The sequence below is a fragment of the Amblyomma mixtum genome, chromosome 3 (assembly GCF_055824585.1).
Source record: "Amblyomma mixtum isolate Tamu chromosome 3, ASM5582458v1, whole genome shotgun sequence".
NCBI classification, from domain to species: Eukaryota; Metazoa; Arthropoda; class Arachnida; order Ixodida; family Ixodidae; genus Amblyomma; species Amblyomma mixtum.
The window spans coordinates 112,178,478-112,200,154 of record NC_143014.1 but is presented as its reverse complement, the minus strand read 5'-3'; the positions used below and the strand labels follow the sequence as shown (position 1 = coordinate 112,200,154).

The 21,677-nt window shown below is 48.1% G+C and overlaps 1 protein-coding gene across 4 annotated transcripts in view; it reads left to right on the top strand.

Annotated features, from left to right (window-relative positions):
• The first annotated feature begins 470 nt into the window (after window positions 1-470).
• The window catches only part of LOC149351417 (innexin unc-9-like), a 73,035-nt gene continuing 51,828 nt past the window's right edge, over window positions 471-21,677 (top strand). For 2 of the 4 annotated variants that reach the window (XM_089577016.1, XM_089577015.1), the window contains exon 1: window positions 17,471-17,578. The gene's annotated coding sequence lies outside the window, so the exon portion shown is untranslated. Of the gene's footprint in view, window positions 547-17,470; window positions 17,630-21,677 lie in introns of those variants that run through there. The other 2 variants (XM_089577018.1, XM_089577017.1) reach the window with 2 other exon arrangements.

Sequence of the window (21,677 nt, the reverse complement as noted above, 5' to 3'; positions counted from 1 at the left end):
GCTATCTCTGTGGATGAAAAACACACAGGTGGCGGTAAAAACCTAACAAAAATTGTTAAGTGCGACTCTTTGGATCGATAACTGACTCTTAAGCTTCATGTTTACATTTAAAGCCGCAGTCGAGCAAGGTACTTAACATTATTAGGCTCCTCTTCTACATGCCTAGGAGAACTTACTGTGCATGTGTGCAGGGCGCTTGTACGCTCTAAACTTGACTATGGATACGTTGTAAAGCTCTGTTCGCGCCCCCTCAAAGCTCAGTAATACTGCTCACTACGCTGTATTAAGATTTACTTCCTGCGTTTTCTGAAAGTCTTTAGTCAAAAAACCGTTTTGCAGACTATTTCGAGTCCTCACTAGAAAGGCATAGAGCTCTTTTCAGCCTGTCGTACTCAGCCTGTGTGCTTCGACCTCTGAAGACCTGTTTCGCTAGTTATTTAATATGATCCTCCTTAAACTCTTTTCAGAATTCTGCGTCGGCATCTCAACCGTTGCGATTGCGTATTGGAGAGCTCGGAGAAACATGCATCTTGGAACCTCTGGAAGGTGATGCTTGGAGATTTTGCGACGTTATCACTCCCTGGAAAAGGACGCATTTCCTCGCGGGTTAACAGTGGCAAAGTACATGAAAAGTAACAGTCGACACCAAGCAATGCAAGCCGATATGTTAGATGCGTCTGATGCGACTGTGTTCACACTCCAAGATTACGGCAAAGAGCAAGGGTGTCCTCATTCTGGCTTGCGCTTATTCTTCATTACGTGTCCTACTACAGCGTAAGTAAACCGATCCTTCGTGTCATCGAAATGAAAGAGAACGTGCATGAACGGTAAAGGCGTAATAGGCTGTGGTGGGCAACGTTACAATTGTACTTGTACAGGCAATGCAACAAGCTACATATTCTGAGTGCTCTTCTATAATGCCTTTCCTTTCATGAAAATCAACCAAGTAAACGAAGTTGAACAACGGGTACTTAACTGCACAAACGAACAGCTTGTTGCTACGGCGTTTGCCTGATGTAGCTTGCGTTAGTCGCGCGTAGCCAAAGCAAGTAAAGATGCCAAATGCCACGGCCTGCGTCCGCGTCTAACGCAATCAGAAAGGAACCGATTTCTTTCATTTTCTTTTTCTGCACCCCATCCGCCTTTAGCAGCGCACTAGGGCGGCAAATTAGTTCTGCAGCTTGGAGTAAGTCACCACCGGAGGCGCCTTTCCTGTCTTTCCGGGTAGCGCAGTGGTTTCTACTTCCGGCCCTGTTAGGGCACAAACGTGTGCAGAATGGGCATCGTCGGAGCGGCTTCAGTGGCCCCGCTTGGGCGCTGTAATGTCTCGGCAGCAGTCGGGCTTAGTCTAATACTATGGTCTCTAGTGAAAGTTCGTTTATGTGGGAACGGGGTGGGTACGTCCGATCTATGTTGTATCACACGACGCTACCGGTAAGAAAGATATCTTGTCAGAGATGATGGAAAGAGCAGAATCGCACCCAAAATCGTTATGAGCACCAAGTCATCGCTTGTAGTAACAAGGTGGGCGTGAATTTGAACGTCTTCTAGCTCTAGCTCATGGCACTTAAACTTAGGCCATGCTTACTTGTTTTCACGTTGGATGCTCTAGAAAATGTCAGGAAAAAGGCTACTGCGACCGTTGAACATTTTCATCGGAAATGAGTTTCATTAGCGGGTCACCCATAAACCAAAGTTGGAAAGCGAGGAGCAGGCACGCCGGATTCCAGCGCCCTGCCCGATACGCCATAAGTCTGTGTCATTTTTTCGGGGAGTCCGTCGGTGGCAGTCCGTTTGTACTAAACGAATTTGTCATCATCGACGAACATATCACTGATTGTCACAGGTGCCGGTTACTTGTCGACAGCTTTTCGATTTCTGGTTGTGTTCGCGCAAAGATGGCGTCTTTGCACCCAACATTGAATTCTAGTGTTTCATCGTTTATTTAATCAGTTGTAGTATTCGAGGTAACAAATTTTAATAATGCGGACGCTTTTAACTGCGCGTGTGAAGCTGCGCACCTTACTGTGCCTTACTGCCTTACCGTGTTTCGTAGGAGCACAGTAACAAACCTTTAACAAACCACTTGGCTAAATCTTGCTTATCGCTTTTGGTCAGCTTATGACGTGAAGCCCACACCTTCGCCCTGCACAGGGGCTCATTTCTGAAGCTGATGACTTTGAGAAGCTACTATTGCTGAGGTCGTATTGTACGACCTGCCTAAATAAAGTTGCGTGCGATATTTTCATGAGCCTATTAGCGAAGTGGTTACAATTTGCAGCCAAACTGGTTTTGGTACTGCATCAAAATGTCTTTAAAGGGGTTTTCAGAACAAATTGTAATTGGCCTGTTTCGTTAGCGCACCACGTGCTAATCATAAAGATACCACTCTCATCGAAAGCGGAGCTTTTATAAGTTAGAAAAACACAACAAAAAATAAATACAGGTGTCGCCATCATCGGCTACTTTCAGAAGTCAGCTTTGTGCGACACGGATTTTTTGCGCGAATTACAGAGGCTAGACTACGCCACCATTCATTTCAAAGCGGTGATCGCAGAGTCTTTTTGGTATGGACGTCACGAGTTTGTATCGCGCGGCGAGAAAATGTTTAAATTCAGTTTTATGAGCTATAAGCGCGCCTTTTGCTGCTGGACAAGCGTTAACATACCCAGGGAGAGCCAGAGATTTATTAATGCGAAAGCATTATTCTGCTTATCGGCAACGAAAACTGGCGTTGTTGTCCAGCAGCAGCGGTCTGAAACCCCGATGACGGCACCATGGTCTCGCATGTCGTCAGCAATAGGGCATAAAATAGTAATGGGAGGTCATAGGCAATGAACCAAAGACGTTAGACGAGGCAGTAGTAGTTAGTGATGGTGATGGTTTGTGATAGTGAGAGTTTCAGTGACAGTTGCAGTTTTGGAATGATAAATGACGTTACTAAATAATGATAAGGGTCATTAAGGACAATGGCATAGATAAATTACTTTAGGTTGAAGGCGTCTATGGTAAATGCCTGTAGCGTGAAGGCCGTCAGGGCAAAGACTTTTAGGTCAAACGTCTTTGTGGCAAAGGCCTTTAGGTCACAGACCTTAATGGTAAAGGCCTTTAGGTCAAAGAGCATCTGCAGTAACTCAGTGGTTATGGTACTTGGCTGCTGACCTGAAAGACGCGGGTTCGATCCCTGCCGCGACGGTCGCATTTCGATGAAGGCGAAATGCAAGAGGCCCGTCTACTGTGGGATGTAAGTGCACGTTAAAGAACCCCAGGTGGTCGAAATTCCGGGAGCCCTTCACTGCTGCGTCCCTCATAGCTTAAGTCGCTTTGGGACGTTGAAACCCCATAAACCATAATAATGATACCCACTGAATAGTGATCGAACCTAATCGAATTTGAATCGAACATTCTTACGAATATTCGCACAAGTAGCGAATATTCATACAAAACGACGCTGCAGTACGGCGATATAATAACGCATAGCTAAACCAGTCAAAAAACCCTACAGGAGCTCCTGGCAGGCTCCTGCCTCCTACCATTCGCCTGCAAGGTCTTCCCTCGTCAAGCTGCTTACCTTGTCCGACAAGCTCAGACACACAGTCTTCCCACCCGTCACATCCTCCATTACGTCACTGGGCATCCCTTCCTCCCCCAATGCGTTTTCTGCTTGGGATACCCTAACAGCAGCACATCGACTTTCTCCAACCCAATGATCGGCCTCGATCTCTTCATGGGTGGTTCGCTCTTCCTGAGGTGGTTGACGGGGGGCATATTAAAAGGCCCTCGTGGGCCATATCTACCATGTTCTTCCGGATGCTTGAGATTTTTTTTTTCGTGCCTCTGGACTCACTTCTCACTTCTTTTCTCATTTTAGTGCGATAGAATTTGGGGTGCCATAAATTCGAAAACTGTCCGTCGGCGCCGGCCTCTGTGTGAATCCTCCACCTTCCAGGCGGGGGATTTGCCGCCCTCCTCCTGCCACCTGTCAACCATCCCCCTGACCTCTTTCCCCTCACCCCGTCTCCCTATCCACCTGTAAAGAAGGAGAAACAGGCACCCCACCAAGAATGACTCAGCAAGAATGAAAATGACTAACAAGAAAATGACTCGGACAACAGCAGGCCTACGTGCAATTTATACAGCCTACGAAGCTTCCCGGAGCTGCTCCTTCTAGAATTGCTCGGGGAGAACAACATAGGTAGCACAATCCCTACCGGTGTTTGTGTTTGAAACAGCCACCTGCCAGTGCAGTGGCGCATCGCTTAACCGCCGCGCCCCGCCGCGGTGGCTCAGTGGTTACGGCGCTCGGCTGCTGACCCGAAAGACGCGGGTTCGATCCCGGCCGCAGCGGCCGAATTTCGGTGGCGGCGAAATTCTAGAGGCCCGTGTACTGTGCGATGTCAGTGCATGTTAAAGAACCCCAGGTGGTCGAAATTTCCGGAGCCCTTCACTACGGCGTCCCTTATAGCCTGAGTCGCTTTGGGACGTTAAACCCCAATAAACCAAACCAAACAGCTTAACCGCTGCGCCACTGCGCCAGTAGCGGTATGAGGACTTGCCGCTAATGTGGCACATTTTGCCTAGTTGCGGAGTCGGATGTTGAAGAGAATCAGCAATGGAATATATCGGGAGTGGAAGACAATGAATTCAGAATTGGAATAGGATCAGAACTGGAACTGACTGCCGAGTGAAAAGAGCATGTTATCGCATTTCCTCCGCATCAATTAAACTGATCGCCCCTAATTTTTGTTCTTTTTATTTTTAATAAAGTTTCTCAGTGAAAATAAAGTTTAATAAAGTTTTCTCAGTCATTCTCAAATACCAGCGGTTTTACGTTCTGCTCGAAAAAAAAAACGTTAAATGCTTGCAATATTTTGCGAACTAGATTGCTTCATTTATTTTTCAAATAAAAAAAATTGTCAACTACCAGACATGCAGAAGGCGTGCTGCAAGATCACTGAATATAAAATCTAACCCTTCCTGAAAAAAAGGGGAAATTTTATTTGGCGTACAGCAGCATCAGCAAGTGATAAAGAAATTCTTAATTCTACTGCGTATTTATTTTATGTTCCTAAGCTTGTTGGCATAGTTTTTTGGTTTTCAAACATTTTGAAATTAGAGTAATCTTCCAATGTCGATTATACTGTAACAATATTTTTCCGAATAAATATGCTAGTCTTTTTTTTTTAATATCTGCAACGTACGGGCCAGTAACAACGAAACTCTGTTAATTACATTCCGCTCATATTTGCACTGACTTGGCACTTACAGGGCTGAAAGTAGCTCTTCACTCTGCCACCATTAAAAACTTTTGTCCAGCCGCTTTATTTCGTGTTATCACGGATCTAACGAAAGAATTCCGAAGCAAAAACTTTCTCTCATTAATCTGTTTCAATAGCCCTTTTTCCTTACTGAATATTCAGTATTTTGCATCAAATGTTGATTTTTGAGGATGTCTATGGTGTGGTCTTTAATGCCAGGACATCTTTTCTCGTTTACGATGTTGCCGCCTCTCTTTTCTTCTTATTACGAAGTACTTGTCAACAGAAAAAGACAACATGAAGCACTGCACTGGCACAGTTCCTGTGTAGCGCCGTGTTTCCGCACCCAGATGCGCGGCTTGACCGTTTATTGTCGCGTTATGGCAGCAGCCTTCTTTTATGAGCAACAATTTAGGCGCTCGTGAAAGATGAATACCCGGCGAACCGCGCCATGCGGCAGGGCAGTCTTTGTGTTGGGAAACAATCAGCAAACCGGCCTCGGCCATCGGAAGTCCTCGTGCGGTCGGACTGTTTTACCAACATTAGACAGTAAAAAAAAAAAAAAAGAAGCTCGGCCTCGTTCATCTCGGTATGGAGAGTGCTCCATACGCGCATTTGAAATGGCACTCATGCGCTCGTACTGCAGTGCCGTGCATCGTTCCCGGCTGCTGATAGACGCTGTTTTAACGCTGGGCATATGAGGAAGCGAGCCTCTTCAAAAAAAAAATAAATAAAAAATGGCGGAGCTGACTTTACAAGCATCACAGATTATCCGGTCAGCGGTGAAAGTTGCTGCTAAGAAAACACTTAATTTCAAGTCATATCGCTCCCCCCCCCCATCCTTCACTGTTGCGCACGCACTAATACGCACGCACACCACCGCGCGCGCAAATAACGCCTAAAGACAAAAGTTGTTCGTGAAATGAAATTTTCATGAAAAGTTTAATCGTACTTATTTCGCGCTGCGAACTTTTCCTCTCCGCAGTGCTATGGTTCTTAGGGTTATCGGTGTTTTAGAATCATGGCGGAAATTTTAGATATAGCTACGAAGGTGAAAGGAACTTATAAATCTGATAAATCTAAGTTGCTGTGGAGCGTTTTACTTGTCCATGCACCATGAAAAGTGAACCAAGAGAAACGCGAAAAAAGGAAGACTAAGGACTGAAGAGGCTGACCTTTCCATTTGGCAGTAGCGCACAGGGAAATCCAATCATAGGTACGAAATAACGTCAGGCAATTATCTGTCTGGCGATGCGCCCGCTAAGCCGGTGAGACTTCGATCACGCTTAAGCTGACGCCAGCTGAAAGTTGTGCTGAAACTCCGATTTCTATACCCTGATGAGGCCCAGGATGCCGTCGGCAGTCTCTGAGGGCCATAAATATGGCATAGGATGTAGATTGAAACGTCTTTTTTCTGGATTACATTTACCGAAGTAGATCTGTAGCGTGCTGTCAGGAAGAAGGAAACGGGAAGCAGGACATTCCACGCGCGGAACAAATGGATGCCGGAAGCGGGTGCTGTATAAATCCCCGGCAAAAAAACAACAACGATACAAACATTTCTTTGCATTATTTACAGCTGCTTCCTGCAGTCGCTGCCGCCAACGCGCTGGATTTATGCGCAGCGGATATTTGCCCCTTCGCCTCGCCTTTATATTCGCCAGTAATGCGCTTCGGATTACACAGCCGCGCGCTCCCAGCCGGGGCCAGGCCCAGGCCGACCCCGTCTTGCACACATCCCGTTGGCAGCACTGGCCGCCGGGACCTGTCAGGAGAGACTAGGCGAACGCAACGGCCTGGCAACACTCCATCTTCCCCGATGATTAGCGTGGGTCCGCGTAGTTTGGACGGTCGCCGCTGGCCGCCATACCGCTGCTCCAGTACGTATCGCCGAGAGGGCCGGGCGTCATAACCCCGTTCCACCAATCTTCATCCGTTTCTTTGCGCAGACGCAGACCTGGACTGTCGTCCTTTAAAGACCTTGCGCGATGGAAGCGGACGAGGGGAACAGCGCTGCCCTGCTGGCGGTTCATGCTTTCTACGTTGGCCATTGCTTCATTATGAAGCCCTACAGCGCATCAATCGTTTTTGCTGATCGATCTCCGCCAGTGCGTTCCGGTCCCGTTGGTCGCGCATTATCTAGGTTTGGCGAAAATTGTTGCGAATCGGAGCTCGTCGAAGGAGACCGGTCCTCGAATTTGATGTACCCGTGACATGGCCCTTCTTCTCCACCCTCTTTCTTCAGCCGTTGTCGGTAGCTTCATACGTGCCGACATGGGACGAAACAGCTTACGAGACGCGGCGGAACCGGTGTGTGGACAAGGGATCCTCTTGACGAATAAAGAAAGAAGGCTGCTTGTGAACTGTTGGCGCTTGTTTGTTGCGCTTTGCTATGATGCGCATCGTATGACGCGTTCGCCGCCGCCGCGTTGCTGGGCGTACTGATTTCAGCTGTACGTTTTTAAAAGAAGGGTATATTCCAGTCATGCTCCATTTGAGAAAACCCATCAAGAAGCATTTAATATCTTGTGACTTTGGCTGTGCTGCCTTGACTGGAAACGTAGATTTAAGTTGACATGTTGATTTTTGGTTATGAGATTATTCTCAGCCAGAAGCTGCAATAAGCTCAAGTAAATGCTAGACTACGTGTACCGGATACTTTGAATCTCTGTCTAGCTGTCCAGTAATTCCCTTTCAAAAATGGTAATCTGGCTTCACCTCAATGTCGCGTGCGCCTCTAAAGGCAGAAGTGTCAATTCTGAGAACATAATATGTAGACGCAGTCTGTGTGGTTTCTATGACGCGGAATATGTTCACGTGGTAACCATTGCAACAACACGTACACCTGTGAAACACTAGCATGCGTGTTTAACTTTTTATCTTGTTGTTACTGAACAGGTTAGTGACGTCATGATTGGGGCAAAGTGCAACGAGGAGAAGCCTACTTAACGAATTACGCAAAGGGCTTATTGTAATTGCAGCTATTCTCGAACAAGATGTTGTCACCATACATTTTTTGGGGCCTTTTTGTTAAGCGCATTTGTGTCTCGGGTTGACTAAAAACGTGCAAAGTGCGGATTATCTTCGCCTTTGCAAAATACTGTTTCCAACCGTCACATGCGCAAATTGCGCTGCGTATGCCTCTAACGCTGTGTTGTTCAAAGTCTGAGTTATGCCCTGGAAGTTTGCCTGCTTAAACTAAACTTCTTGTAAAGGCTGGGCGGCAAGGGCAAAACTACTGAAATGGCATGTTTTCTGGTTAGAGTAATGTACTTTTCCGGAAATGTTCTAAAACTTGAATATCTTAATACTGTTTTTGAAATGCTCAGAAATCTGGTGAGAACTGGAACTTTCACTCCTTCCATTAAGAACTCGTCGAGACATAGCCCTTTTATCTCTGTTTCACAAATTAATCCATGCCACTCAGTCACCTTTATCGCACCTGCAACGACCCTCTTATTCATCAACCAGATCGCACAATAACCTCAACTACACGCGCATTTATGGCAGTACTCACGCCTTTAACTTTTCTCCGCTCCCACGTGCTATATGTCTATGGAATGATCTTCCAAACTGCATTGCATCGCAGCGCAACCATGGCACGTTTCATAATCATCTGGTCAAACATTATATAGATAACACCTAGCACGTTTTCTTTGCCCGAGTCATGACTGTTTTTTTTGTTTTTGTTGTTTTTTGTCACACCCTGTGTATTGGTAAGAAGGCGGAGAAGGAGCCGCTCACCCGCCTTCTTGAGGTTTTTACATGGGCGGGGGTAAAGGCGATGACTATCTTGATGGTATGTTGTAATATTTTTGAAGGTATAGAACGGAATAAAATCAGGTTCCTGATCGAGTGAGGAGGAGAAAACAGCCCGGTGAGAGAGCGCACAGGCGGCTGCGTCTGCTGCCTCGTTTCCTGCCAACCCCTGGTGAGCAGGGGCCCATATAAGGTAACTGGGGGCGGGGTCCGTATCCCGTATGCAATTTTGGCTATCCTATAGGATTTGTATATAAATAGTCTATGGACTTTAAGACAAAGGTCTATTGAGAATTTATAGGCCCATTTGCCTTCCTGTGTTCTTTTTCATGTTCTTTTTTTTCCCCGTTACTATTATGTCGTATTTATATTCTATTTTTTTTTATTTATTCAATGTTTTTCTGCATGTATTTTGTACTGTCGTGATAATTTGTAATCAACTTTTAGAACGTAACAGTGTTTGTTTCTACGCATTTTTGGTTTATTCTAACTACTGTTGCACATATTTATTGCTCCCCCCTTACTCAATGACTCCCTGGAGGCCTGTAAGGTACCTGTAAATAAATAAATAAAATAAATAAGTGTCCTGCATTTATGCCTCTCTAGGAAGAAGCTTATTATTTTCATTAAAAATACACTGCTCTCCTCTGACTTAAATGCATTTATTATGATTACCACTACACATGGGCGTCCGGAGGGGGGGGGGGGGGGGGGCAAGGGGTGGCGGCTGCACCCCCCTGGAAAATCACTCACTCGAACCGTGAGCGATGGCCGCACGCCAGGGGCGGTGGTGCGCTCAGCCAAAATGGTAAAAGCAGCCCCGCTTCCACGCTTTGTGGCACATCTGCGAAATGCCGCGTCCGGGCGCGCGCCGTCCCGCCGTTTTCAAACCACGCCATCGTTAGCTCTACAAAAGGGCGACCTGTTGCAGACATGCAGCGGCACCGGCGAGCATGTATTTCGAGCCGTCTTGAGATGGGTGTCTGTTTCTTTGATCTCTAGAGAGATAGCGACATGGAGGCAGACAGTGCACAGGGCATGTTGTTTTCGCCTTCGTCGCTCGCTATAATCAGGATACGTTAGTACGCCGGCCACCGATGAATTCTTTAGGAGGGAGGGACAAATCAGCCGTGTCCACCCCCGCTTTGTCGGGCTGCTCAAGGGGCAAGCGGGCGATGTGTTGGCGCCGCCGCCGCTCACTGTCTCCTCCGATCCACGGGAGAGCGCAGTTGAGTAGAAGCGCCGCTTTCAGAATCTTCGGCAAAGGGGATTAGCTGCTTTTGTTCACGGCGACGCAGTCTCCAGAGGCGCCCCCACACCAGCGTTCCTTGCGTCTTCTCCGAAAACCAGCGCCTTTGGTCAACGAAGCCCGATGGCGCCTGCCTGGCTCGCCTGTCACCTCTGGCTGGGCCTCAAATCCCAACAGCGCTTATGAACTGTGCGATGTCAGTGCATGGTAAAGAGATCCAGGTGGTCGGCATTATCCGGAACTCTGTACTACTCCGTCCCTCATAGCCTAAGTCGTTTTGGGGCTCTGAACCCCATAAAAACACAACAACAAATTTTCCGACCGTAGTGGCGAGTGTCCCTTCCCCTCGGAAGTCGCGCGGCGTTCCTTTCACCCCCAAAGTGCGCATTCCGGGATATTCCCTAGCACGTGTGCGCGCCTCTGTGTTTGTGCTTCGGTGTGTTTAGTGGCCGGTTGTCAACGAAGATGAGAACAACCACGACAGCGGACGAGAAAACGACGAGCGGCGAGCAGTGTGTGTGCGGTTGCTCGACTGTGCGGATGCGCGAGCAAGATGGACCGAGGTGTATGAAGCGGCGAGCGTGCATTTATCTTGTAAATAAGTTTTCGTTGTATATATAGTCATCTTCTGTTTTCAACGTACGCGTTCAACCGTTTTTCCAATCAATGTGTATGATGAGTGTGCACCGAGAGCGTGTAATGAAGCACGGAAATGAATTTATCACCCGTGTAATTACGCAATTCGCCCAGAAAAATCCGAGCCGCCTACACTTGCTGTTCAAGGAAGACTGACGAGGGACTGTAGTTGCGTGTTTGTGAACATATTGTGCTGTGTGCTGGTCACCAATCCGGCTGAGTCGAGAACCCGTATGCAGCAAGACTGAGTGCTCTTCTCCACGAAGTGACAGTATCTTTGCATTTTTTAGTAATTTTAATTGTTTCTTCGTTGATAAACTCCAATATATCTCTCCTAGCCACGCTTTAATTTGCTGTTTGTAATTTTTCTTTCATGTGTGTATTTCCCTTCTTTTTTATTTATATATAAATAAATGAATTTACTCCGCAAATAGCGCCTTTTTGCTACGAACACCCCCCCCCCCCCCCCCCCCCCCTCCGGCGCCAAGAACCAATGGAGCCCCCCCCCCTGCAAAAAATTCTGCGGACGCCCTTGCCACTACACCGTTTTAACAAAGTTAGATTGCGTCAGTATCTTAAAGGAATGGTTGTGTGCGCCCTTATTTGTGCACATGACGAATGTACAGCCTTTGTCAAAAGTAACCAGGCTGCATGGTTTGCTTCTAGCTTGTACAGTGGAGCCTTTGTGGCTTTGCTAAAGATCACAACGTGTTGGAAGGTAAGAAGACCCCCAGTCCTTACCTTTAACGACCATTTCAGCTTCAGGGCTGCTGTAAGGGCTCCACTGTACGAGCTAGAAGCAAACCATGCAGCCTGGTTACTTTTGACAAAGACTGTACTTCCTTACTTGTTCTGGCAGCATTCATTGCTGTGGATTTGTTATTGCAGCCATATGTTTACGGCGACATCTTAATCTTCTGAGGCTTCATTTTAGTTTTGTTGTCTTTCTGTATGCTTACTTAGATAAAAAAAAGCAGTGTGTTAGCGGCCTATACAAGACGCTACAAGACTTGTTGGTGCAAAAAACACATATCTTGTTAAAGAATGGAGTACTCAAAAATCTTGCGCGCACTCTTACGATCTTCAGCAAAAAGCCGTGAAGCGGGAGGCCTGAAAGAAACCAAAAAGTGCGCGCGAAGTTCTAGCTGGCCTGAAGCCTAACACTTTAGCTTTGTCGGGCCACAGTACTTTACGGCGACGTCTGGAAAGTGCTTGCTTTGAGTCCCACTAGACTCACTTCAAATGGTGCCAGAGCTGCAAGTGCGAAATAAAACTTGCTCACTTCACCACTCTACGCATGATCATCATCATCCTGTCAACGTGGTTATTTGCTCGTTTTCTTGACTTTTTTTTTTCAAGGATTTGAGGTCTCTTCAGGCCTACTTGTAATTATTTGCACTTATATTTACTTTGGAAAATGATTTACTGAGATTTGCGACCTGAGCATGGCTACTTATTCGTTACGTCGGATTTTTATTTACTTTTTTTTCTTCTTTATTCTTGTTTATTCGTCTTGAAAGCGCTTTTACATTTGTTAGAAGTCCATTAGGGAACTTTTCCTTGCAGCGTCAGGTAGAGAAGGTATTATTCCGGTTCCCTAGCGCTGCTGCTAACACTCCGAAGTTTCAGTTGTGGCGCGTAGAGAACTGGCCCGCTTTCTGGGTTCAGCTTTCGCTCACGCCTCCCCGTGCTAAGATTCGTCAGCCTCGGTATCACGGAGCGTGGACGCGAGGGGAGGAGCTCGAGCTTCGGGGCTTCGTCGTGTGGGCCTGCAAACGATCACACTTTCTCCGAAAAAAAAAAAAGCGAGGTGGGGAACCGAAGAGAAAACCGGCGCATTGAAAAAGAGCATACAAGGTGCTGCTCATGCCTAAGCCATTAACTGCGAGAAAGATAAAGGAAACTGCGTTTCGAAAACGATTTATCAGGCGAAGGAACGTTTCTTCTCGTGTGTGCGGACGAAAATCAATAACTTCAAGTGAGAGTTTCGCTGCCAAAACAAAAAAAAAAAAATCGAAAAAAGGGGGAGGGGTGCGAAACTTTCTCTGCGTCTTTTTTTTTTTTTTTTTTCACAGAGTTGTGTGGAGGAGCATTGCAACGCCTGCAGTGGTCGCGTGGCCAGTTATAAATTTAGCCGATTCACAAGTGGGCTTCCTGTCGAGTGGCAACAAGCAAAGAAAAGAAGAAACAAATATATAAAAGAAACGCGCTGAATGAAAACGCGCAGAGGCTGTGTATCGCGCGGCGTAACGGTGGCTGGGGCCTTCCGAGCGGGCTTTCTCCCGAGCTGAACCGAACGCGGTCGAAAAGCGGTTCACGTCAACGCCTGGATACTCTCGGGCCAACATTCCACAAACGATGTATTTTCCTTTTGCGAGGAACACGTTCAGAGCGGTCAGGATCAACACCGCGCTGTCAGCGCCACCAGAGAGGGAAGCTAGAGCGGAAGTGTCTCCCCTACGAGGACGGTTGATCATCAGATGCCATCAGATGCACTCCGTCTGTTTAATTTTTTTTCGTTTTATTTAACATTTAATCGCATGCAGATTTGTTTCGGGAAACGACAACGCAGGAAAAAAAATATCGAAAGATATGCGTGAAAAACATGCTTCAAAGACGGTATTATAGTATCCTATGAAATGCCATTTTGAACAAGCTAGACGCAAGAGTGAGGCTCGGAACCTGCGGCTCAGAGCCGATGATCGAAACGTTGTCCGGAGGACGCTGGTGGTATTCGTCTGGAATATACGGGTTAAAAGAAATGACGTTAACAATTTTCAGTTGCAAACCTAATCATGCACTTCGTATCAGTGGTGGATGGAGCTGGGAAGGTGAAAGGCAACGCTCACATCGTGCCTTGTGGTCGCTGCGCCGGCGGTTCATAGCGGAAGGCTGTGAATTCCTGCTTCATTTGCCACCGCCTAGAACGTTGCTGCTGCGCGACAAACCGTATGACCACTTAGCCACTTAGCAGTGACTCATTCTTGCAACAACTTCCGCACTGAGAGATTTTTAAGGCGGTTCTTTACTTATTTAGTCGTATTAAGGAGATGATTACGATAGTTTCCCAGAATATTGCATGAATTCCCGGAACTTTCAGATAATCTGGCGCTTTGTCATTTGGCCAAACACGTGGTGTTTCACCTACGGCTTTGTGAAATTTTTAAAAATAGGCTTTTTGAGTTAGAATAGCGCTTTTTTCGGCATAGCATTGTCATCTGTATAATGCATCAGAGTACAGCTAAGGCGTGCTGCTTCATCAGACTGCTTAACTAATAGTGAGTAGTCAACTTTTTAATTATTACCATTAGGCTCCTTAATTATTGAGAGACGTGTAGCCCGCCGTAAATAACATCGATATCAGTTTTTAGAATTTCGAAAACACGGTTACCCTCGGACCTGTGGCCCAACGAATATTGGCTACATCGAGCCAAAAATACATGCGCTTACGGGAAGCTTGCAGACAAAGCAACCTCTCCAGTGCACGTAACTCGTCGACATAGCCAAAGTATGTTGGGCCACCGCACCGAGGGTAACCGCGTTTTAGAAATTCTAAAAACAGATATAAATATTAATTACGGTGGGCTGCACTCCTCTCAATAATTCAGGAGCGTAAGACTAAAATTTAACTATTCAATATCAGTTAATCAACCTGCTAATTAGCACCTCTTAGCTGTATTCTGATGTACTACACCGCTGACAATGCCATGCCGGAAAAGGCACTCTTCTAACTCAGGCTATTTCTAAAAACTGCAGAAAGTCTTAGGTGAAACACCCTGTATATCAGCCAAACACAGGCTGTGGAGCTCAGAGGTTTGCTTAATGCGAGTCTGGTTTGCTGGGGGTGTGTTTTTTTTTTTCGCCTCTTTCAGAAGAACATTATGGTCTCTGAGAACCCGCGTCTACCACTGACATATATTTCTTACGCTGCCAGCGAAGTCTAGGTGCGACTAGCGGAGCGCGAGGGTGGACTACACACGTGTGAAGTATAGCTAGGAAGTGCGATCGGCGCGAAAGCACACATCAAATAAAAAAAAATATTTACGCGCGATTGGTGACGCGGCCGCAGAGGCGATTGCGTCACTCTATAGGCGTTTGCGTATGCGTGGTACATGAACAGAAAAGAATTTCCACAGGTACTAGTCCGTCTGCAAGCTGTTTTATTATTTTTTATCACGAATCATTTCCTAGACGTCCGTGTCTATAATATTCCTTACAACGTACAAAACATTTGGTGGTTGAAATGTCTTCAGGATCCCCTCGACTGTTTTGTTTCACATGAAGCCATTTCTGCCCCTTCATCAGTTTCACAGTCGCCACAAGAAAATAAAGTGCAAAATGAAACGCTTAATGAGAGTTCCATCACAGGTTATCGCTATTCATAGGCCTCGTCATATTTATCAGTACGATAAGAATTCGAAGGTGTCATTTTACTTGAGAGCTGCGATATCTGCACTTGAGCTTTCTTTGCGCCTGAATTGACTGGAAGGAATACATACAGCATTCGCTGCAGTCATCACCTGTATCATCATATACATTGCGGGATTATCGTTTCAATCTCAGGTCTAACGGCAATACTGATGCCGCCGTGAGAAATTGATGGTGTCAAAATTTAATTAACTTTCTATTTTATTCGTGAAAAGAAGAGAATGATTCAGTATAGAAGCTTAAAAAGCCTTAAAAAAAAGAGATGGAGATGAAAACAGTAGGAAAGAATAAAACAGTACATGGGCGTGAACTTTCAACTCTTCTTGCCGACTTTGCGCCTCTATAAGATTCACTTAGAGTACACCATCTAGTCCGTCAACAAGTTTTTCTTCCATATAGTTATCACCCGTTATGGGGTCCAACCGGCCCCAATTCCTAAACTAAGCTCACAAAACACGGCACCGCTCCCATTTCTCAGTCTCACATGAAAACGCGGCGTAGATCTTACGGCCACGCGACCCCTGGGAGAGAAGATCGCTCTCCCGCCTCGCTCGCCAGCAAGCGAAAGCAGCGAGGCCCATTGCGTAAGCTCCGAAGCGTGCAATTCTCTGTAGCGTGAGATCACACTCGCATGCTGTCGGTTCTGCCGCGAATTAATTAGTGGGAATCATGCCCTCTATAGGCATGGCCGCTCGGACTGAGAAGCAGCAGCAACTACAGGCGCACAACGCGGCTGCCGTGCGGCAGAACACCCCCGCCTTGGGGAAGGGGGAGGGAGTACGCTAGAGTAAAAGATATATTTGAGGATAGTTGTGCTCAAGCGCGTTTTGAATGTTCTTCATGTCAGGTGTCGGCTAAACTTCTGCGCCTGTAAAAGCAGAAGGAAAACTTTATTGCTGCATCTAATTGGATAATCATAGCGCTATTTAAGCTATTTTTGCCGGGTCTACCAAAACATTATTTGCGCAGCATAAGAAAGCCATCCCGAACTGCTACTATAGTTATAAACCGGGCCTTTCATTTCTCGTTTACACGTCCTCGCTCCTAAATATAAGACTCTTTTTCTCTCCTTCTTCATGTAGCTACAAAACACTAGCTGTTAAGGCCCCTGGCGTGCATGATATATTTGTGGAAGAGCACGTGCGCCGCGACGAGAGTCCGTGCCTAGAATCCGCACTCTTTCTCTCGGGGCAAGCTGCCGGGCAGAGAGCGATAGAAAAAAAAAAAAGAACTTTAATTTTGATTTTGCCGTTTAACGCTCTAAGTGGAGCGAAAGACGACCCCTTTGCATTTACTTGCAATTATCGGGCGCTGTTGTTGGCGTTTAAATTCTTTCTCTTCAGCCTTCGTGCCGCATTCGCCACAAGAGCGCTTCTGAAAAAGCGCGCGCAAATGCACACACGAACGTGGGCGCGCAAGCAAAAAAAAAAAACAAACAAAATGGCGCGCAAAAACGGCTGATACACTCTCGCATTGCATCAGAGCATCGCGTCCCGCTGTTCTCCGACCTGAAAGTGTGTAGGCGTCACTGCGTGGCGCTCTTTATGCGCACGTGACGCCAGCGGAGGCTGTTACTCTTGCGCTTGCTTTAAAACGTGAAGCGCAGAGAGCGGACACGAGATATATCGCCAAGTTGCGACATCGGTCCTCTTTGCGCAAAGGTTCACTGCTTTACTAGGAACAGCCTACGAGTTCTCCAGCCTCGCGCAGAGTGTCGAAATGATTGAAAGCTGTCGAAGCCGCACTCCAGCGCCCAACATCTCGCGGGCAAACGGCTCAGCGCCGTCCTCCTAGGAGCGGCACCATCCATTAATAATGTGGTTGAGACACATCAGCAGAGTGTGGTGGTGAAAAAGTTGCCGGCCCCGCAGAATGCACCACAGCGGCTCCCGATCGGCCGCTGTGATTCCAGCCGCGGTGCATCGGCCAAGTGCAAGAAGAGCGCGAGTATCATAAAGTCGTCGTCCTAATTTCTTTTGTTTCGCGGGGGGGACCTGTGGCCGGCCATGCGCGGCGTGTCGCCATCTCTGCGAAGCGCGGGAGGAAGGGAGAGAGGCGCATCCCGGAGGCGCCTGATGGGGGCGACTGCAGCGCCCCGGCGGGGCCGCGCTCCGCGAGACGCCGCTGCGCGCGGCAGAACGCCAAGGCTGCCAGTGCGGCGAGGAGCTTGCCCGGTGCGCTGCTGCTTGGCAAGGGACTGTGCGCGCCAGTGATGCGCCTCCCCGGGCCCCGTCGGGACTGCACTCAGGTAAATGCGGCCCCCTAGGAGAGGACGCCTTGTCTGTGTCTGTGTCTGCCGGTAAGTGGCCCTCCTGGTCCCTCCTGTCCCCCCCTAGGGGAATCGATGGCCGGGGATCAGTCATCGTTCCCTAATGGCCGCACCCCCGCCCCATCCGCGATCGATGCGCCCTCGCACGGCCCCACGTCCGGGCCGACCCCGCCCCAACCATCGTCTATAGATGCCCATCTATACACGATGGACCGGACCGCGGTAGCCGGCCATCCCGGGAGCAAGCGCTGGCCGAGAGACCCCCGTCGGCACCCCCGGCCACCCGCGTGGAGGATGCTGCTGCGGCCGCCGGAGCAGCCGAGCCCCGGGGCCCGCCATGAGCGCGCGCTCTTCCCAGCAGCTGGGCCCATCCCTAGCGACAGCTCGCAGGCCACGCGACGCTGTGTGCCGAGGAATGGACGCTGCCCTAGGACACCCTACACTGCATAGGCTGTCCTACGGCCGCACTACTGTGTCCCCCCAGCAGTCGTTCTCAAGGCGCGCTCCACAGGCCACCGCACGAACCCGAGAGAAGGACCGCGGTATTCTTCAGCGCAGAGGGCGCCTTCCTTTCCAGTGTGCACAGCGCAACCTAGAGCATCGCGTTTGAAGGTGCGGGAAAGAGAACTAAATATCCGCCACTGATTAACGCCGTGTATGAGGCGCAAACTACAGAAACACGAACGGCGGGCTTCTTATCTCTAACGAGAGGAAGGGCGCGGTAAGCGTAAGGTGACCTCAGTTTCACGTTTCGCGCAGTGCTCGCTCCCGTTAAAGCCCTGTGCGAACTTTATTGGAACCGCGATGCAGAAATGCTCGGGAGCGCATCCGGCCTGACGAGAGCAGGCTTCGTGAGCTGCGTCCTTTTCGCGCGCTGCTGCGGCTTCGGCGGGTGCATCCGATCCGCAAGCGCACGCGGTCAGCCGCACGCGCGCAGACCGGAGCGGGCGGGAGAGATGGGACACCGGGAGCGACTTCTCCTGGGCGCGCGCGCCACGCGGGATCTCGAGGAGCGCGTTGACGTCATCGATGGCCCAGCTTCGCCAGAGGGCTTCCCGGGGCTGGAGCGCGCGGGCCGGAGTTCCTCGACAGGGGGCAGAGCACTGCTTCCGCGCGCACTTCCGCCCCCTGGGCTCGGCGCCCATGTGGAAATGGCACTGCGCGGGAGAATTGTTTCACGTTGGCTCAGGGCTACTGTTCACGCGAAGCCGAAAGCTGTGTTACTGACACGTTTCACTGCCTTTGTATATTCTTGCAAGGCAATGTTTTGCAAGATCTTGAAGCTTTTTTAATGCTACGGGGCCTGAAGAGGCTCCTTGGACGTAAATGGGTGTCGCTATTGATAATGATGATCATTATAGGATCGTGGTGGCTGATATGCTGACTGATAATGAATAATTTAAGAAAGTATATACCAGGAGCCATATCTTCATGTAATCAGTATTAACTATTATTCATCTAGGACCAGTCGTAGTTTCGTGTTTCGAACGCAGCCCAGAAACGTGAAACTTTAGCCCGTAGATTTACTGCCGACTTGTGCAAAATAGGTATGCGCTTTGGTCTTGACTGCTGATTTGGTCGATGTCCCGCTGTTATTTAGTTTTTCGTTAAATATCGTAGTTTTGAGGGAGATAACTTTAGCGCGACCATAGAAAGCCATGAAATATGGTGTTAAAACGACCACCTCTTTCTCGTTGAATTACAGGGCAGTGCGTGAGGACCTATGAAAACTGCCCCAGATATTCACAGCATGCTGCAATCTAAATCGTCAACAGTGGGAAGTCTTACCGCATTACAATGGCTGCCTAACCATGCCAAAGTTCACATTAAAGGATCGCAGAAAGGTGGCTGAAAGCGCAACGAGCGTTACAAAGCAAGTCTTTCAAGCGAAAAAAGTTGAACGCACTAGTATGTTCCAGTGCACACATTGTGTTATCATTAGAAGCAAAAGGGTATGTTCTTTTGGGCTGTTTCTCGTCTGTTGATCTGTTTACACGACTTTATTAAAACATGTCCTGGCAGCACACTTGCAGTAACAGCTGTACCACACTTTCAGGATGCGAAGGCATTATATTGGTTGTGTCAGGATATAAGCCATGCTTGACAAGATCACGAGACTGTGTCAGCTTGCGCCATGATGCACTGACTTTCGCGGATCAGACGAGTTTTTACAGGCGAAAGCTCACTCGGTCGAAGAACAGTTGTGTGCAGAACACTTTCAAATGGGTCTAGTAATATGAGACCAGGTGAGCTGGGTGGTATTTTAAACAGGGAGGAGCATACGGAACGAAATTTAGAAGCAACCCTGTCTTGGCTACTGTAATAGAAAGCACATATAAACAATATAGGACAAGGGAACAGGAGAGGATGGATTCTTGACAGAAGCAGGATATTTATGATTGTAAAATAAGTTAAAACAGAGGAGCGGAGGATTGAGGTTGCGTTAGCAGTTTACGTTCATAAAAGGCTTAGTTACTGAGTGGTTTGTGTAGCTGTTTTTACGAGCTCACTTGTAAGTAGGCTCGTGAATACGCAAGGAAATACAGGCCGTAGCAGAAGGGGTACACGACAATTAATAGATGCTACAAGGGAAGCCTTTACCTTTTTTTCTAGTGAGGTTTCTCGATTCAAGCCTACAGAGCTGTGTAGTCCACTGACCCAGTCTGCACGCAGCAGCCGCGCTATGGCACTCAACTGTGGCATGCGCTCGGAAACGTCTATGACAAAAATAAAAAAAGCGTTATCACTTCCCATCTGGGTTCACAAAGATCAGCGGAAAAGTCACTTCAGCGTAGGAAATGAATGATGATGATTTTTTATGGCGCAAGGGCATCTGTGGACAAAGAGTGCCACGGAACAAGGTTTTTTTTTTCTATTTAAGGTGGGGTCAAATACCCATTTTCCAAGCATTTCACCCTAAAGAAGCCGAGGACCAGGCCAGGGGAAAGCTTGTACCCATTGTATCACCGGTGGGTACTCGGCGGCACTGGGTATCGAACCCCGCACCTCCCGCATGCGAGATGGATGCTCAAACGAATGAATGAATGAAAAACGTTATTGTACTACAAGGGTTACTAGGCCACCGCTGCACTAACGTAGGCAATCGAAACCGTGCTGTGCTGGCCGGATGCGTTCAGCGCGCCCCTAGCGGGGGACCAGACCACGCTGGTATCGGGCCTGGGTCACGTGGTGCGAACGAAGAATTCTGTAATGAGGATAGGCCGCCTTCTTGTCAGTATGATGCGAGATGGTAAAACGACTGAGCGACACGCGGTGAACACATAGAAAAATAACTAGGGTGTCTTTACAAAATCTCACATTCCAAGTGCCCCGCCTCATACATCAGCGAAACAAAAAAACTCGACCAGAGAATCAGGCAATCCAAGAATGACGTCCGGTCAATGAATTCTGAAGGCTACTCCCTCGCCGAGCACTGCGGCCGCGCCGACCACAGAATCGCCTTTGGTCGTGGAGCGTAATCCGTTCGAGAGGCTCCACGTCGAGTCATGGCACACCCGGCTCAAAAAGACGACGGTGAATAGGTCTTCGGGAACGCTCCCCTCAGCGTATGTTAATAGACTTCCCCATACCTTAACAAAGGGAAAGCGAAGGCCGCTCACTGCTGCTGCTGGCTTGCATTTTAGTCAAACCTGAAGAAGAGACCTAGGAGGTTCCGAAACGTTAGGGTGAACATAAATTACTGGTTGGTGTCAGTACTTCTCAACTTTTGTGACACAGAATGAATGAAATATTAAGCTTATTCTTCTTTTATATTCGGCAAGACGGTAGCGACAGAAGTATGTTTGCGGTCCAGGTGATTTCTGACAACGTGTGCTGTATAGGCTCTCGTTTTGCCTATGCTGCCATGGAACACATATGCTGACGTTCAGTGCGACCCAAGACTGCGACATGAAACCGACATATAAACCACCTTGGTTTAACAACGCCAGAGCAAATGTCGTGACGAGCAAAGAGTGCGGTTGAAGGTGTCTTCTGTACACCGAAACTGACTCTAAGATCGGGAAAAGATCAGCGAACACGGCAGATTCCGATCCACATACTCCAACAGATAGGAAGA